General features: G+C 31.7%; 1 protein-coding gene across 6 annotated transcripts in view; it reads left to right on the forward strand.

Moving 5' to 3' along the window:
- Positions 1–17,584, forward strand: part of LOC145289039 (uncharacterized) — a 232,093-nt gene that overhangs the window by 36,599 nt on the left and 177,910 nt on the right. The gene's annotated exons all lie outside the window — the stretch shown is intronic.

Consider the following 17,584-nt stretch of genomic DNA (forward strand, 5'->3'; position numbering starts at 1 on the left):
CTCTATCTATATAAGAGCCAGGTACGTCTAAGGATGAAATACTGTTGCCACATCTGGGCAGGAACTGCTAGAAAGGACTTGTCCTGCCTTGATAGAGTTCAAAATAGACTTCGTAGCCTCATAGGAGATGTCCTTTTCTTTTCCCGGCAACCTCTATCTCACAGAAGAGATGTTGCGAGTTTCTCTGATGTATCATTATTTTCATGGAAAGTGTTTGACTGAACTTCAGTCTATGGTCCCCCCCTCACCAAACTTTCACAAGAAACACTCGTCTAGCTTAAAATACTATCAATATTTCCCCCCACTCTTTATCTGTGCCTAAACCTAAATGTAGATTCCATGAACAAAGCTTCTTTCTTACAACTGCACGCCCGTGGAATTGTCTTCCATTATCCTACTTATTGGCTGACTACAATATGGTTGTCTGCAAGTCTAACGTAAATAAGTTCTTGATGAGCCGTTCCATATAAGTTAACAAATTTACCGAATTTTCATTACTAATGATTACTATATTGTCCAATTTCTACTGTACACTCTTTAACTCTTATCCTCGAGTGGTCTCTTGGCCTTGATAATGTGGTGATGCCTGTGTAAAAAAAAAAAAAAAAGCTTAAAAAAAATTATCTTTTACTTTACTGCATTTCCATGATAAAAAATTCTTTTTTAATTGCACATGTTTGAATAGAAAATAATTTCTTGTCTTTTGCAGGAAATATATATAGTCACTTTTGGACGATTTTTGGAATTATTCTCTGTAATTTAATACAATGGAAGACCTTCCAGTCGTATTTTCAGACTGTATTCTGTGACATCAACTGATTGTGACTTTAATGCAAGGACAATTTATGACATCGGTCATGGTTGAACTCCAATCTGCACAGAATTTCAAATGGAAGCCTTTATTTAATACATGGGGATAGCATGTTCTCATTCCTTCAGTCGTGACTGGGTAGGAGTCCTAATTTGCGATTGTATTTTTTACTGTCACCCGCACTGAGAATTTAACCTTAACGTCCAAAAGAGTGTTACAATTGAATTTTACCAAATATTCTATCTACTATGCCATGGGTCGGTTTAACAGAAAAATTCCAGAGTTCAACAAGATACACCTGAAGAAGGTAGGAAGTTACATCGATGAAAACGTTGTGAAAATAATACTCGAGATGAGAGCAGTAGTCCAAAGTCTTCAAATAATAAAAATAATTAATCTTCATCTAAAAAATTCAGAAAATTTCATTGCATTCAATTTTATTCACACAACCTGTCCATATATAGACATAGTCATTCATAATATGGATATTCAAGCATAAACAAAGGAGAAATAAGAACTGGAGAACATAAAAAGGGGGAAATGAATACATCTAGATTTTTAAAAATTCCAGTTAGGAAAAATCAAGAATTTAAGAAATCTAAGAATAACTGGACAGTAACGCATTAATCCAAAATCAATGTAATTTTCTAAAAAGTTTTGTCCGATAATTTCACACCTCTTTTACATTGAAAATATAATGTATTCACTTCTAAAAGATAAAGCATTGAAAAATATCAACTATCTTTATTTGAATAATGCACAATGAATTGTTTTTCAATAGATTTTGTCATTAAATAACCATAAAGCCAAAGCAAAATAGTTTTTGATTCCATTTTGCCATTATCCGAAAATTTGTGTAAAATTGAACTGTTCCACCATGTACATTCTTTGATTTCTGAATAATTTTGAATTCTTATTGAATCTATTTGACCTTGGCATAATTTCGAGTTAGCTGCATTTTAAGAATTCCATTACAAAGTCGATATTTCTTGTAATTTACAATCGTTCAAGTATAATTGTCATTTCCTCAAAGTGGCCATCGGCATTTCAATCTTGACATTTTCCTGCTTCATTTGCAGAAACTTAACGAATATCATCCGACAGTTGAGCTATCGTTTCAGTTTTTGTTTTTGTATTGTTTATTTTTCTAAAATTTGTTCATAATATTAATTTATAACAAGCAGTTAAAAATGTAAAGATCCACCTCTAATGACTTTTATTGATTACGCCTATTTGGCCAGTTCTTATTTTAATTGCATTTCATCTTTTAACGGAATAGACTTAAAATTTAATCTGAATATACAAAGCAAATCCTTTGAATCAGAACCTTAAAATCCTTAGAACTTCATTCTGTTACCATTTTTGGATGTATCCATTTTATTTTAAAAATGTTTTTGAATTTTTTAAATAAGGATTGATAATTTGTGATTCTGTAGTGAAATGGTACCCCACAAATGGATGGTAACATTTAATGCTAGTAAGACTAAACTGCTCTCCTTTAACAATTACAAGACACCTCTCCAACCACTGACATCCATGACAAATAACACCCTACCTGAGAATTCTTCCTTCAAACACCTTGGCTTAACATTCGCAGGCAATATGAACGGGAACAAATACATTGAGGACATTGCAAAGAAAGTGGGTTCCCTCTATCTAGCTAGAAGGCTACTCATACCTGAGAGTATCCTGTGCAAGGCCATCATTCGCCCATGCATGGAGTATTTCTGCCACATCTGGGTTGGTGCATCTACCACTAGCCTCTTCCTCTTGGATAGGGTCCAAAAAAGAGTTTTCAATCTAATAGGTTTCGCTTTGTTAACTAAGCTCCAACCCCTGTCTCATCACTGCAATGTTGCATCTCTGTGTCTGTTTTACAAATATTTTTATGGAATGTGCTCTGATGGACTCATTACACTTGTGCCCCTCGACATACATATTCCCAACAAACCCGTATGGTAACAAACTCTCACCCTTCCACTGTTGAGGTCCCTAAATGCTAGAAAGCTTTCTACTCTAATAGTTTCTTCCCTTGAACAGCTAGACTTTGGAATTCCCTTCCTGCTACCTATTTCTCTGACTGCACTTATATGCAGAAGTTTAAATGTAATGTAAACCAACATTTTGTTAATCTTTGCTAAGCATGAGCTCAAATAGTAGCCCCTTACATTCAAGTGGTGATATGCCTTGTTAGGGGGGTGAACGTGAGTGAAAATAAAATAAAAAAAAAAAAAACAATTTTGTTATTCACACAACATTTCAGTTGATATAATCTCCAACCATCTTCAGGTGTATCTTGTCAATTTGCCAGGATAACATACTCTCATTCTGTCAGCTATGATTGGGCAAAAATCTAAAATAATTTACAATTGTATTCGTCATGGTGCCCATACTGAAGATTGAACCTGTAATCTCTAGAATAGTGTCACTTACAATTGAATACCTAGTACTTTATCCATTACGACACAATCGTAGTATGAATTTTAGGAATCTTAAACCTAGTCTTGATTTTATATGTACAATTTTAATACTTATCAGTATAGCTCTCTTCATATATAGATTTAAACAGGCATTATTAAGTGCAATATATTTTGCTCCATAATTTTTTTTTTTCGATTTTCCATATAATCTTTTTTATATAAAAATCGAAAATATTGATGAAATAGTTATCACGATTGCTTTCGATTCGACTGCAAATCATCTTCACACACACACATATATATATATATAATGTGTGTGTGTATGAAGTAACGTTGTGTGTATAACACTTTTGACTTGTTAATAAATTATCAGTGTGAGGAAACAGATATGTAAAAGCGTTTCATATTTATAAATCCCATGAATTATTTTAAACTTCTGAATCAAGTGCTGTCTCATTTGTAAAGTAGTTAAACTTAAAGTTCCTGATCTATTTTTATAACCGAGCTCTTATGTTGGTTAAGTTTTCTTTGTGTGGCTTCTAATTTTAATATTTCAATTCCATGTATTTTGTTGAACAGTCACTTAGGATGGTAAAAGGTTGATAAATCACTGCACATTATTTAACTATTGCTATAAACGTCATTTAAAAAAAAACCTACAAATTTAAATTCACATTTTTGTGTGGCATTTATGTAGAGATTGTTTATTAATGCTTTGCTTATGACTGTTGTTTAGACTGAGGATTGTAAGTTTCTTATGGTAATTACTTTCTCGGTAAATACATTTTATTTATCAAGTGTGGCTAATCAAGTTGTTTGTTCTCTTTGAAATATTAAAAACCATGTCCTTTGTGTATATGGCCGTTTAAAATGTTTAATTCTGCATTCTAAAAATGTTGTGATATCCTATTTTATTTTATAACTCAAATTACCAATGCCTTCCCTTCTATTTCCGGTATAATCTTCCAATTTCTATGACCAGTAACTAAGGTGGTCGTCTTCTTTCTGCCTTTTTATAAGCAACTAGCTGTATCTATCCGACATTGTTTGGAATGCAGTGAAGTAATGTTAGTTAATTTTTGTTTACACATTTTTAAAATCAAGGTAGACAACTATTATTTTTAATTTAAAATGAGCTCCCCACCCTGTTGATTGTTATTTTGTTAGGTAGTTATTTTGAAAAAAACAAAAAAAAACTTTATTCGATTTTATAGATCTTTGTGTTTTCTCCACTGTGCATTGTGTTTTGTGTCTATCTTATCAGTCGGGCTGTGACAACAGCATATTCTTTTCATTCTTTTGACTTTCAAGTACATATCGGACATAGTTAATCAACTGAGAACCACATCAGTCTATATAAAAACATAGTATATATAGGATATATACTCAAGAGTCAAAACAATGAACAGAATATTCTGTTTCATACCCTACTTATCAGTTCCCACTCGACACACAACTACATAGTCAATGATACATTGTTGCATATACTGACAAAGCCATTGTATGGATCAAAAATACAAAATACCTTTAGTAACGAATATAGGTGATAACTGTTAATGAAACCTTTTTAAATCATCACCTAAAATAACAATGAACAAGTGGAGGGGAGGGTAATAGTTGTCTACCTTGATTTTGAAAATGTGTAAACAAAAATGGCGTTATTTTTATTGCTCCCATTTTACATTTTATTATGTGCTTTGATTATCATCTCTAAGTTTGACACTTGCGCATCACTGTCACGGAACAACTTTTTTTGGTTTCAATTTGAAGAGTGCACATCAAAGGGAGACCATACAATTTCAAAATTGGGACAAATAAAAATGTCAACAATAATACAATAACATGAAATAATACATTATCTGAACATTTATTGAGTTGGAATAGAATTAAGTAGAAGTTAAAAAAAAATGGCAACTTCAGAATTTTCGTGTACGTATGTTTTTAAAAATTTATAAATAGGTTCGAGCAATCATTAATTTTGTTTTGAATAGAATTGATTTTGAAAATTTTTTATACAATTTTTAAAAAATATTATCTGAACATTTATTGAATTAAAACTAAAATTTTAAAAACACAAAATAATTTTTTTTTTTTTCAATTTTTTTAACGCAAATTCTGAAATGAAAATATGACTTAAAATTTATTGTTTGAACAGTCATTATTGGAGTGCATAAAAGAACTCAATTCTTCTGAAATTGCATTGTCTCTCCTGATGTGTGCTTTTCAAATTGAAACCAAAAAAGTTATCTCATGACAGTAATGCACAAGTGCCTTAATTTTTCACAATAGAACAGTTTTAAGTTATTTTCATTAAAAAGTTTGTGTAAGGAGTTTGTTACGAGGAAGTGTTTTTTGATGGGATTTAAGAATCTTTTGCCGAATTAGGATTTTACCATTTTATAGTTCAGCGTATTCCAAATTTCTTTTTCCTCTCTTTTTAGTATGGTTATAACTATTGGTGTTCTGTTGTTTATATTTGATTTCGATGTTATGGTATCCACTTTTATTTAAAGCTGCGTTGTAGATGTTACTTGATTTCTTAAATACATTTTTGCCACTAGAATTTTTCCCAGGTCTACTGTCGATAGTTAAGAATCTGTTTTCTGATTGATGGGGGGGATGGTTGCACTTTAGATTTATGCATATTGTATTAGTGTTATCTTTTTTAGTGTGGGTTGTAAGTATTTTTAAGTTTAGAGTTGCATCTAATAAAATTAGTTATTTTTATGCTAGTCACTACTTCTACTTTTTTCATTTCAACGCGCATAATTCTTTTTTAACATTTCCCCCTTGACTTTGTTAGAATCTTTTATTATAGCTAATGTATCATCCCCTATGTAGGCCGATATCAGTATTATCAATAGGGCTGTGACAGTTAATCAACTGAGAACCACATCACTCTATATAAAAGCATGTAAGATATCAAGATACACACTCGAGAGTTCAAACAATGAAAAGAATATGCTATTGTTCTAGCCCTAATTATCAAATATATTTGTGAGTGTACATAAGATGAATAACTCCACAAGGTCCGAGACTTCTGCAGAATCCAAGGTACCTATGGCCAGATCAAAAGAGTTAGTCATTTATGTTTTAACCCATTGTTATCATTGGTTAATACTAATTTACATTTTTTTAACTATATGGATTTCATCTTTAGATATATAGTATCTATCTCGGCAAATTATTGGACTATGTTGAAAAAAAATATAGAGAAATGAATTGATGCCTTTACTTAGGGATAATTCGATGTTTATAAACTGCTTGTTGTATAAGTATTAGGTTGGCAGTTGTAGTTGTAGACGCACGAGTATGAATTCAGTGTGAACTGTTCATAGATGAGAACTCTCTCTGGTAGCAAACACTTCAAAATCTTTCCTTCAACTTATTAAAATCCTTTAAAATGTCCCACATAATTTAAGCCTGGTCATTACTAAAATGGGTGACCAATTAGGGATTTCCAGGCACTGTATGTTGGAAGACCTCAACACTTTTCTGCAAGAGTTGCAAAAACCTAACGTTGTCATCTACCCTAATGGAGATATACATGCGATTTGAGACTGCTTGTGAATTTCATACTCCCATGGAACTTTCTTTTTTGGAGGAAGCCAGTTAAACCCAAATAGAGTTTTTTTTTAGTATCATTTCATTTTTTTTTTTTTTTTAGTATCATTTCACACACACTCACACGCACCTGGTTTTACCCGGGAAGCCACGTATTTTTCTCTTATCAAGTGCCTCCCACTCCTTTATTTGAGTTGGGAAAGAAAGGAAATTTGCATTCTGTATCTGTATGAACACCGTGACTATATTTATATACTTTTTCAGAATAATTGATTCTGGACATTTTTTGAACCTCCATATTTGCAAAAGAGACATGGAATTCTTCTTGGAATCTACACCGGAAGAACAAATAAGGAGATTTCATTTCTTCTGTTGGAAGCTTAGATAAGGATAGCTAAAAACCTACCTTAAAAAAACCTGTCTTTCTTTAGGTTATTATTGGATTGTAAATATTTGAAGAAATATTTGTTAGTTTTCAGCCTGGTCAAAATTTTTGTATCTTTCCTCTTGTTCTATTTTCATGTATTCATTCTGTTTATACAGGAAACTTTGTAGTTTCGTTATATTTAGTGACTCTATGCTTTTTAAACAAAACCTTTTCTCTTTTTTTATTTATTAGATTTTGTTGAATTCAATGGCATTCTTTTCAAAATACTGATGTAGTCAACGTGAAAGTACTTTTTAAATTTTTTTTTGTTTTTATTAAAGACATAAGCTGGATAAGTTTCCTCAACATTTGAATATTGAGTAGATTTGGATTGAAAATATTTTTGCTGATCAAAGAATCTGCCTTGATTGAAAAAAAGAAATTAGAACATTGGTTACATGTATATAAAAAAAAAATGAAGAGTCTTGATTATTTGGCTACATTAAGCATTCCAATGTACTACTATGCAAAATATGTAATATGCGTTGAAGTTGAAAACCGAAAGATAGATAAAAGAAGATGGATGGATGGACAATGTTCGTAAATAGACAAATATGAAAATAAATCAAGTGAGCATCTTGGTATAAGATCGTAGGGCTTGGATGATACTTAGCCATGTTAGTGAATATTCTGCAGCTAGATGAAAAAACGTTCAATAATAATAAAAAAAATTAATGTATTATCATTATCGATATTAATACAGGGGCCACTTCAAAAGTAAAATCTATTTTTTAATTTTTTTAACTTAAAAAGTTGAAGAGCTATGAAGACGAGAGTGGTATCATTAAAACTAGCAACGTTTTGTTATTCAGAATTTTTTTAAATAGTCACCTATTCTCAACGCGCCTTTGCCAGGAATTCAATGATCCATCTGTTTCTAACGTACGTCCATGACAGGGGTTGCTTTCTTAGTTTCACACCGTCAACAGAGAGATTGAACTTTCAGGTCATTAATGGATAAGTTCAGTCATAACAATGCAATTTGCAATCCCCTCTGATCCATTTGGGTGGAATAACGACACTCATACATAGAAAAGATGTGCCTGTCACTATGTTCACTAATTTAAGTTATTAAACCTACATACTTGAAATTTGTTAGAGATGAACTCAATGCAGATAACCTAAGTGGATGATATTTATCTTTGTTTTTTTTCTTATAAAATATCTTTTAGGCACATGACTTTAATCAATAAGGACTGTTTTTGTCATTGTCCATTACTATTCTGATTTTCTAAAAGAAAAAAAATGGTTTATAAGTTTTTCAAAGTTTTGCATATGAAGTTAGATCACTATGAAAAGAAAACTGATAGATTTTTAGAGAGAAATTGGCCCAAAATAGCAAAAAAAAAAAACCCACAAAAAACAAACAAACAAAAAAAAAAACGAACATTTTTCAACAAATATTTAATAATCATTAATATTTCCCCCAAATACCCTAGAAGTTGTCATTTAATGGTTGTTTACATGAAATATTACTAGTGATCACTGATTTTTAATGAGATTTATGCAAGTAAAAACTTGCTAAATATTAAAATCATTTGCTTTAAGATCCTCAAATTTACATTAAAAAAAAAAAAAAAATGACCATAGCAGTATACTTTTGTTAACTGCAATGAAATATCTGAGAACTTTAACTCTTGTATCGTCTTTTAAAGGGGTTCTTGTGGAGGGGGTGTCCTTTCCGTTTTTAAAATCCGATTTTAATTATAGATTTTGATATATAGCCACTAGAAAAAGACACAAAAACCTTAAGTTTATTTTCGGCAGTCTCGTAACTCTTGCTTTCCCGTATTTTGTCCTTAAGTCCTCACATTCCATTAGCTATGTTTCTGACAAAGGAGGAAGAATTGCTGTTTTTTTAGGTTGGAATATAACCACGTAACAATTATCATTAATTGGTTTTTGACCTTGAAGTGTTATTTTTTAATTTTTTACTCCTTACATCAAGTGGCTTTATACCTTGTTTGGGGCGATTTCCATTACAAAAAATATTGATTCTTACTATTTCACAAAATTTCACTTGTAAGCTCAACTGTACATTTGTGGAGTTTTTAAATTTTGAAATTAAAACTTAAGCTGTATACAATCTTTAATTTTGCATAACTTCTACCATAGCAATACGTTTTTTTTTTTTTTTTTAATCGCTATTTTTTGTGCTTTCTTGTACTAAAGTTACCAAGTGTCTCATTATGAACCCGTCTTGAAATGGGTATTCCTGCTAGTAGAAGAATCGCTGCTCAATAGTTTAAAATTCCCACCATTTTTTTGTTATAACCTAACTTTAAAGCTTAAGAATATTTCAAAAACTCAACATGGACAGGTACTGTTGCAATATTTTTTATATAATATGAGGGTAGATATTTAAATGCTGCTCACTACAGATTTATGTGACGGTCAGGAAAGTAAGGTGTCAAGCAAGCTCCCCCAAAGGAGGGGCACTCTTGCCTAGCAAAATTTGCCTGAGCATCCCCATTGGCGTTCTCTGATCGAGGCGCCTCAATCAGCAAGCAATAAACTTATCCCACCTGAAAGCCTGGTGGCAAAGCCTGAAAGGGTGAACCTCCTGGGTGATTCCAGATGGCGTGCCTCAGTCTGACAGGTACTGGGCCAGTTTCTTGCCCTGCACCTGTCGAACTGATTGTCAAGAATGGATTTTTGACTGGTACTTTTCTATCCAACCTCCAAACAACTGAAGCAGAAAAGACACTCTTCCCCACAAAGTATAATATGGGGGTAGGATCCCTGAAAGTTGGGAGATTCTATTTAAAAACGCTGCCGATAGGAACTGACGAATCAAATTGAACCACGTTCTGCTATCATCCAATCAGAAACCAGAATTGCTCCATAAAAATTGAACCTTTTAGCATTCCAGCACATAATTTTTTTCGTGTCAACATGAAAAGGATCTTTTGCTCTTTGCTTGCAAAATCATAAAGTCCTGAACCTGTACAGAACAGAGAACCACTAAAAATTCTTCATCTCCAGGACTTGTATAGAATAACTACCCATCGGAAACTCTTCTCAAATTAAACTCAAGAGGTACTTTAGCTAATACTAAATATAAGATTAGCATATTTTTTTATGTTGATATTTAAATAAGTCTTTAAAATGAGACTGGAAGATCCAACCATATCTGCCATACTTCTGACATCTCCATCTGACGCTATGGACCAACATATACCACTTAACAAATATAATACTGTATTATTAGCATTATGGCTCCAAGGCAACATCAAGTTAACAAGTTCTTTCTCTTGGACAACATTGCATTTAAAATTACCTGCTCTATTTATCATATTGAGCATCTCTGGATTACTACATACCATTTACTAAATGTAATACTGTAATCTATTGCTCTAATTTAGAGCACTACTGAAATCCACCTAAATAAAATTAAGGATGCTTCCAGGGCACTACTGCTCTGGAAGCAACAACTTTTCTGAGTTTCTTGCCAGGGAGGGAGAGCTTAAGAAACGTTAACTATTCCAAGTCATTTCTGGAAGCAATGCATTTGAATTAGTTTTTCTTTCCAAATTATGATTGAACCCCCCCCCCCCACAAACGAAATCTGCCCCCATACCCACCCCCTTAGGATACACAGAGATTCAGAAACACTTCCATTATCTTCCTCGGTTAATTTTGCATAAAAATACTTTTGTATTTTATGTATACTCTCTAACCCTTTTTTCTATAGAGCACACACAGTTTTCTATATTAATATATAGTCTTTCATATATATGCATATTTTTATTGCCATTACCTACATTGCCCATTATTGATATCAATGTGGATTATTTATACTCAAATATCAGGATTAATATCATGGCATTTATTGATTTTTCGTTCTAAATGCTGAATCCTGACTTTAGGATAAGGGAGATAATTCTCTTTTTATACAAGTGATAACATTTTTTTAATATTATTTAACAAACATTTAATTTTTCGCATTTGTAAATTTAATTTGATAAAGATGAAGAAATCTAAATGAACAAATGAACTTTACAAATAATAAGAGTTTATTTTGACAATTTTCAAAACCTGTGACTAAAGGACTTTTATAACCTAAACTTTAAAGTTTAGGAATATTTAAAAAAAAAAACTCAACATGGACAGGCAGTTTAGCTAATACTAAATATAAAATGAGCATTTTTTTTTTTTACGTTGATACTTAAATAAGTCTATAAGATAAATGAGTTTGAGTAAAAGAATTCTTGTGGTACAATTGTGACCGTCATTACTGAAATGCATTAACATTCATTGTTATGCTACTGAATTTTGAGATGTGGGTTGATTATTTGGATTCTTCAGACTATGCAAACACTTGTGGCATAGTGGATAGAACACTTGGTAAAATTCAGATGTAAAATTAAACTCTTCTGGAGGTTGAAGGTTCATTCTTGCAGGTGTCACTCTATAAATACAATTGTGAATTACTTAAGGACTTCTCTTCGGTCATAGCTGATGGAATGAGAGCACGCTACCCCCATGGAATAAAGGATTCCATTCAAAATTCTGTGCAATTTCCAACTTAAGTAGAAAGATTAGAGTTCAACAAGATACACTTGTGGAAGGTCAAATCGATCGAAACATTCTGTAAATATCGCTAAAGATGAGAACAGTAGCCCAAAACATTCAAATAATACAAAGCATTATATTAATCTCAATGTATGTTCCAGTACCAGATGGGTGACCATTTGGGAAGGCTAGGTGCTGTATGTACCGTGCTGAGTTGTAGAAATTTCCTTTTGTTGTGTTTAATGCACCCCAAAATCAAGGCAGAAAGCAATGGGGAGGGGGGAAACTACCATCTTTACTTGTTTTCCCGATGTTATCATCACTCTACAATTTGGAGAGCCATGGTCGCCGACGCTGTTAAAACAGCAGGGCCACTACTGCTGATGATCCATCAGTGAATTTCAGCAGGGTTTTTTCTCTCATTTATTTTCAATCTGGAAGACTGTGCTACGCACGGTTTTATGTTGGGTTCCATTTTGTCTGACTGCTACTCAGCTTTTGTCTTCAACAAGATAACATATTATTGGTTGGAAGGTTCAACCTTTTCTGTCATACTTTTGACATCTCCATCTGATGCTATGGACCAACATCATAAAATGGAAAGCAGTACTTTTGGAATGACCTTTAGAATGTATTGGAAGGGAGAAAAAAATGATCGGTTGATTTGTTAAGATACGACAGAAATATCGTAATGTGTTTGACAGTTGGAAATGGAAATCAAGGATATCGGAATAATGGATTAATCGGAATCCGATGTCGAGAGTAAAGAATGGTAGATTAAGCTGCAAGAAGAGATGAAAAGTAATTTTTTTTCTTGCAAAGGTTTTGATACATGTCAGAATAGTCTGATCTCTTTATGAAAGGAAAAATGACAAATGATCGCAAAAAAGAATGAATAAAAGAAAAACTAGTTGGAAAAAGGGGTTGACTATGCAATGAGGAAGAATGGTGTTGATTCAAATGAAAGGAAAATTTTTTTTTTTTTTCACATTTTTATAAAATAGAGAAAAGACGATTTTAATTTGGTTTTAAAACAAGAAAAAGAAGAAACATCCCTCTCCTGTTTTTTCAAAGAGAAAGGAGGATAAAAAAAAAGGAATATAAAAAAAAAAAGTTGGGAATAGTACAATTCTAACAAAAGTTAAGTTTGTCTTTAAGGCATATCAATATTGTTTTTATCATTTAAGCACAATACTTATTCTAAATTATTCATTATTGAACATAAGTTCTTAGCCCTAGCCTGAATTTTTAATTTAAATGTGAATTAAGATGTTAAGAAAATTCTTCTGTTATAAACACACTTAACTAATCACCTGATTTTTTTTTTTTTTTTTTAAACTTCTGTCCATTTCAACTTTTAAGTTATGAGAAAAGATCTCATTATAAATTTTTTTGAACCAAAACATAAATTATGATAGGGAGAAACAAAAAGGGAGTCGGCAAATTTGAAAAACTGAATACTGATTTATTTTTAGCCAACCCATTACCCCAGTAGTTAAAAGTAATTTTTATTTCAAATTGAGTCAAATTTTTTGAATCAAGATTGCCGGACTTGAAAACTATTTTTTTTTTTTTTTTGACTTCCACCGACTTTCCTCAAAGTTTCCAGCAATATATTTTTATTCTTGATCTGTGTAAAAATATGAGAATATCTAGGACAACCTTACATTTTGTTACAAGGGCATGAATATTAATAGAATGTAATGTGCTAGACACAGACATTATAACAATATAACAAACATTGAAAGTGACAGTTTATATGACAATTAAATACTAAGCTTCCCCTGCAAATGGCTGATTTAATGTAATGACATCTACCCCCTCCTGCCAGCATTTTGACATGACTGAATCTTTGACACTCCTTTTCTTGTCCGGCTACTCTGCATTAAGGATTGACCGTGGCCCATGACCCTTAGTGCAATGCGAATAAGTGCAGCCTGCCAAAGATCTATGGAATTTTGGTCATAAACTCTTCATTCAAATCCATCTTTTGTCATTTTCTTTGAAAACTGATTAAAGTAAAAATATTCACAAAGGCTAACGTTTGTGAAAGGTTGGAACAGCTCAACTTTCTATTCAAAGGTTATTCTGTAAAGTGGTTTTATAAACATTGCTTTTATTTCTAAATAAAATTAATCTTTTGATGTCTAAAAGTTTATATAAAAGTGGAATTTTTTTCTCTTAAAAATGTTGCATGCAGATGTTAAAAACTTTATTTATATAGTGGTTTATTATTTTATTTATTTATTTTTTAGCTTCATGGCATATCAACCTTTTCCGGATTATTTAATGCTAAATCCGTTCATTTAAAAAAGTTTTATTTTCTGTTTTTAAATTTGCTGACTCTTTTGCTGACTCTTCATGTTTGTTTCAGAAAGATTTGTCATGAGTACTTGCCTCATAACTTAAACGTTGAAATGAACAGAAGTTTTAAAAAAATTCAAGTCAGTCAAGTGTGTACTTTCTTAACATCTTGATTCACAGTTTAATTAAAAACTCAGGCCAGGGATAAAAACGTTTTTATTGGGATAAGCGTTTTTATGCTTCAGTTTGTTATATTCATCATATAAATTTCTATATTATATATATATATATATATATATATATATATATATATATATTCGTTTCATGCAGCAATCTTCAAATATCAACTTGAATGTAGAAACCTTGGTAATGTTCTTGGTTGTTTCGTATCCATTCACTGCTTTTCAAAAGATTACTGTTTTTGTTTGTTCAAACAATTCTTTCATACTTGATGCACTTAACACTCTTCTCTTTGTAGGCATTATACATCAATGCATTTGATGAGACCCTATTTTATTGTTGTTTGCAATACAAGATACATTGGTTGTCTTTTTTTTTGTGTGGCTGATGTGAAGTCTGGATACTTCTTCCTTTTAACATCAGTGTATGTTCAATTAAAACTGTTCTGTGTTTAATAAGATAATAGTTCTGTGTTTTCTAATCTATAAGCTGAAGTTTGTATCATTTATTTGGGTACATATCTCGTATTTGAGATGGTATTAGATATTTAAGGCCCAAACCGATATGAGCAAAATTATTTACCTTAAAAAAAGAAATAAATAAGCAAGCTTTCAACCCTATAAGGTTCTCAAGTGTTTAAAAAAAATTTTTTTTTTCGGCGGAGATATAAAAATTTCTCAAAGATGGAAATTCATTGAGGTATTGATTGCAGAAAGTTTGTTCTAACCATCTTTTCTTGTGACATACATTGCTTAAGTGACATGGCTAATAAAATATTGGTACATAAAGAAATTAATGAGCAAGCCTTCATTTATATAAGATCCTTCTTAAGCGTTTTTTTGACCCCTTTTAATGATTACAAAAAAAACCTCAACCACTGATTATCCTGACAAATAGCATTCTATCTGAGAACCCATATGTCAAACTCCTCGGCCTAACATTCACAGGCAACATACATTGGAACCAATACATTAGAAACATTGCCAAAACTTCTGCAAAGAAGATGGGCTCCCTCTACCCTGCTAGAAAATTATTCACACCAGAGAGCATTTTATATCTTTACAAAGCCACAATTTAGCCACACATTAGAGTATTGTTGCCACATTTGAACTGGAGCATCTACCACCGTTCTCTCTTGCTTAATAAGGTCCAAAAGTCTCAAATCTAATCAGACAAGCTCCAACCTCTTTACCATTGTTGCAATATCATATACCTGTGTCTGTTTTACAAGTACTTAAATGGAATGTCCTCTGATGACCTCGTAGCACTTGTGCCTTCTCGACGTGCATACTCCCGACTAACCCGACAAGCAGCAAAATCCCACCTTTTTACTGTTGAGGTCCCTAGATGTTGGAAAGCTTTCTAACAGATCCTTTCCCCAAACTACTAGACTTTGGAATTCTCTCCCTGTTTCCTGCTTTTCTGACTGTACTAACTTGCAGAAGTTTAAATATAATATGAAGAGACCTCACTGTTCAACTCCCCTCAGTTTCTTGTTAGACACAATCCCAAATAGTAGCCACTTACATTCCAAGTGGCAATATGCCTTGTTTGGGGTGAAAATGAGTGAAAAACAAAACAAAAAAACAAACAAACAAAAATCTAAAAGAAAAATGCCAATCTATATAATTATATAACTTAAATGACCTTGTAACGAGTGATGTAACCCACTTTCAGGTTTACGACATCCGGTTGCGCATGCGCACATAAACATTAACCCATAACAATGTAAACAAATAAACACAAATCGCTTCTTTTGCAGATTTTGACCTGCACACTGAAATGTTAACGTTATTATTTCAAAATTGTGGGGGTGTTTTGCAACTATTCTTTATTACAACTATACTGTCGCTATTTTCTTACAACTAAACAACTTTAACCCGTTGACAAACATAAGAACAGTTGTAGTAAAGCCAAGACTACTACTCTCTATTTGTCCATTTTCCTTCCTTCCTTCCTTCCTTTTTTTATTTTTTGTTTACATTTCTAGATACAAAATAGTTGTGTGAGAACGGTGAATTTGTTGACACATTTACTAATCTGTTTCAATATTAGTTTTATTTTATTTATTTAGGTTTTATTTATTTATTTTTTTTTTTTTAGATTTTAAGTTTCTATAACTTGGTTGAAGGATTCCAATATGGGTTTTTCATTCTTATATTTCTCGTCGGTAGGTTCATGTACGTTTTTGCTGCAGGGAAATGACTTTCGTCGGCGTTCGATTCGTAGTAAAATCATGTTTAATTTTCGATTTTTGAGCGATTATTCGGGAAAATAGGTAACTTCACACGAATAGGGAGGATTTTTTTTTTTCATATTTGAGTAATCCGTCCGTGATTTTTCATTTTAATATACTTTCATAGAAATGTTTCTGTTATGTAAAAAAAAAAAACTATTTTCTTTACTTCACAAGTGTCACGCTCATACATGAATTCCATAGCAAATATAACATACTGACCCAACGGGTCACGGGTAGTCTAGTATTTTATGTATTTTACATTTTCCTTTTAATGTACAGTACAATCTTATTTTCATAATCTGCATATGAAGTTTGCAGTTGTCATCTTAGTTGTTTTTTTTTTTTTTTTTTTGCCAATGTATCGGACTTTGAGTTCCTGTAAATATCAACATTGCTAAGAATTTAAATAGATTATTATTTTTTTTTAATGAATGAAATGCTAGCATGTTTCTTATATTCCACGTACAGAAGAGTGCTTTGTTTTTTTTTTTTTTGTTTTTTTTTCTAAATAGGCTGGAGGGGAAGTCAAACAATTATGTATTTTCTGTCTTTTTCTTTTTTCATTTATGCTTGTTAATAGACTTGTAGTTGTGTTAAAGGTTATACTTCACTCACTGATCACTTTTGAGTGATTGTTAAACCGATAATATATATCATCTGTCATAACACTAGCACAGTTTGTAAGTTAAACATAAAATCATGTTGGCAAAAAAAAGGTCTAAATGTTAAGCAGGGAATTTGTCATCCACGTTTGTCTCCCCTTCATTTAGATGTTTATATTTTAGGTGTATATTTTGTCCAAGATAGAAATCCTATATCATATATAGTAAACCATTTTTAAGAACCTATTTTCATATGAAAAAACTGTAAAATTATGAATTGAATAATATTACATAATGCTTAAATTGAAAATTAATCCATCAATACATGTAGCATATTAGTCCTAATATTATTTTGCTATCAACAATTCTCAATGAAAAAGTGAAAAATAGATAAAATTTGTCTAGTTATAAAAATGCCTGAGAGTATTTTCATTAGTGTTTCACATTTTATAAAAAAAAAAAAAAAATTACCAATTTGATCAAATGATATTGTAATATCTAATCGGGACTCTTAAAATCCTA

The sequence above is a fragment of the Euprymna scolopes genome, chromosome 2, assembly GCF_053919585.1.
Source record: "Euprymna scolopes isolate OS-2025 chromosome 2, ASM5391958v1, whole genome shotgun sequence".
In the NCBI taxonomy this organism is placed as follows: domain Eukaryota; kingdom Metazoa; phylum Mollusca; class Cephalopoda; order Sepiida; family Sepiolidae; genus Euprymna; species Euprymna scolopes.